The 2,500-nt window shown below is 42.9% G+C and overlaps 1 protein-coding gene across 12 annotated transcripts in view; it reads right to left on the bottom strand.

Moving 5' to 3' along the window:
* Window positions 1–2,500, bottom strand: part of LOC126982242 (zinc finger protein GLIS3-like) — a 49,101-nt gene that overhangs the window by 33,986 nt on the left and 12,615 nt on the right. The gene's annotated exons all lie outside the window — the stretch shown is intronic.

Raw genomic sequence — 2,500 nt, 5'->3', positions numbered from 1 at the left:
CAAGGTGTTAGAATCGGTACAGAGGAGGAGGAGGAGGAGGAGGAGGAGGAAGCGAAGGAGAAGAAGGAGGAGGAAAGAGGAGAAGAAACACAGGAAGGAAGAGGAATGTAGAAAAATTAGCAATATAAATGGAAGAGGAAGAAAAACAAAGTAATGATGGTAGTTAATAAGAAAGAGAAGAGAAAAGAAAAGAAGAGGATAAAGAAGAGGAATTAGAATTAAAAGAAGTTCATCATCAAACTGTATTTAGCGTTAGTTAGACCTCATCTCGATTATGCGGTTCAGTTCTGGTCACCTTACTAAAGAATGGATATCAAAGTGTTAATCTGTACAGAGGAGGATGACTAAGATGATTCAAGCATTAAGAGGAGGAGGAGGAAGAGGAAGAGGAAGAGGAAACAGAACAGGTGGAGAAGGAGAGATACCAAGGTGTTAGAATCGGTACAGAGGAGGATGACTAAGATGATTCAAGGGTTAAGAAACTTGCCATACTGAAGATGAAGAGGAGGAGGAGGAGGAGGAGGAAGAGGAAGAGAGAGGAAGAGGAAACAGAACAGGTGGAGAAGGAGGGATACCAAGGTGTTAGAATCGGTTCAGAGGAGGATGACAAAGATGATTCACGCATTAAGAAACTTGCCATACTGAAGATGAAGAGGAGGAAGAGGAAGAGGAGGAGGAAGAGGAAGAGGAAACAGAACAGGTGGAGGAGGAGAGATACCAAGGTGTTAGAATCGGTACAGAGGGGGATGACAAAGATGATTCACGGGTTAAGAAACTTGGCATAATGAAGATGAAGAGGAGGAGGAGGAGGAGGAAGAGGAGGAGGAAGAGGAAAAGGAAACAGAACAGGTGGAGGAGGAGAGATACCAAGGTGTTAGAATCGGTACATAGGAGGATGACTAAGATGATTCAAGGGTTAAGAAACTTGCCGTAATGAAGAGGAGGAGGAGGAGGAGGAAGAGGAAGAGGAAGAGGAAACAGAACAGGTGGAGGAGGAGAGATACCAAGGTGTTAGAATCGGTACAGAGGAGGATGACAAAGATGATTCACGGGTTAAGAAACTTGCCATACTGAAGATGAAGAGGAGGAGGAGGAAGAGGAGGAAGAGGAGGAGGAGGAGGAAGAGGAAGGAAGAGGAAGAGGAAACAGAACAGGTGGAGAAGGAGAGATACCAAACCAAGGTGTTAGAATCGGTTCAGAGGAGGATGACTAAGATGATTCAAGGGTTAAGAAACTTGCCATAATGAAGATGAAGAGGAGGAGGAGGAAGAGGAAGAGAGGAAGAGGAAACAGAACAGGTGGAGGAGGAGAGATACCAAGGTGTTAGAATCGGTACAGAGGAGGATGACAAAGATGATTCACGCATTAAGAAACTTGTCATACTGAAGATGAAGAGGAGGAGGAGGAAGAGGAGGAGGAAGAGGAAGAGAGAGGAAGAGGAAACAGAACAGGTGGAGGAGGAGAGATACCAAGGTGTTAGAATCGGTACAGAGGAGGAAGACTAAGATGATTCACGGGTTAAGAAACTTGCCATAATGAAGATGAAGAGGAGGAAGAGGAAGAGGAAGAGGAAGAGGAAGAGGAAACAGAACAGGTGGAGAGGGAGAGATACCAAGGTGTCAGAATCGGTTCAGAGGAGGGTGACTAAGATGATTCAAGGGTTAAGAAACTTGCCATACTGAAGATGAAGAGGAGGAGGAGGAGGAGGAGGAGGAAGAGGAAGAGGAAGAGGAAGAGGAAACAGAACAGGTGGAGGAGGGAGAGAGATACCAAGGTGTTAGAATCGGTACAGAGGAGGATGACAAAGATGATTCACGGGTTAAGAAACTTGCCATACTGAAGATGAAGAGGAGGAGGAGGAAGAGGAAGAGAGAGGAAGAGGAAACAGAACAGGTGGAGAAGGAGAGATACCAAACCAAGGTGTTAGAATCGGTTCAGAGGAGGCTTGACAGACTTGCCACACGAGGACAGACTCAAGCAATCAAACTTCCATTCTCTACAGAGGCGAAGGAAGGCTGCGAGGAGACTTTAATAAGGGGGATGATTAAGTCCTTGCGATAGACACATTCGAGAGAGATAGATAAATTGATGGATAGTGAGGTTAGGTGGGGTTAGGTTCACGGGAGATGTCTTGTATATGCCTAGTAACCTCTTGAAGACTCCTTACGTTCTTATGTTCTGATGAGAAGAAGAAGAAGGAGAAGAAGAAGATGAGGAAGAAGAAGAAGAAGAAGAGCAACAATAACAACAACAACATAAAAGAAGAAGAAAAAGATGATAGACTATACCAATAAAGAATGAAAGTAATAAAACAAAATAGAAACTTACAATAAAGAAAGAAAGGAAAAGAAAGAAAACAAGAAAATCATATAAATAAAACAAGACAAAAACAGAGCAAGACAAACAAAGGAAAGACACAAAGAAAGAGATAAATAAAGAAATAAAAAAGATAAATTAAAAGAGAAAATTCTAACAAAATTATCGAAAAAGGGCGAGAATT

Source organism: Eriocheir sinensis, chromosome 50, assembly GCF_024679095.1.
Source record: "Eriocheir sinensis breed Jianghai 21 chromosome 50, ASM2467909v1, whole genome shotgun sequence".
Classification (NCBI taxonomy): Eukaryota; Metazoa; Arthropoda; class Malacostraca; order Decapoda; family Varunidae; genus Eriocheir; species Eriocheir sinensis.
This window is presented reverse-complemented; position numbering and strand designations above follow the sequence as displayed.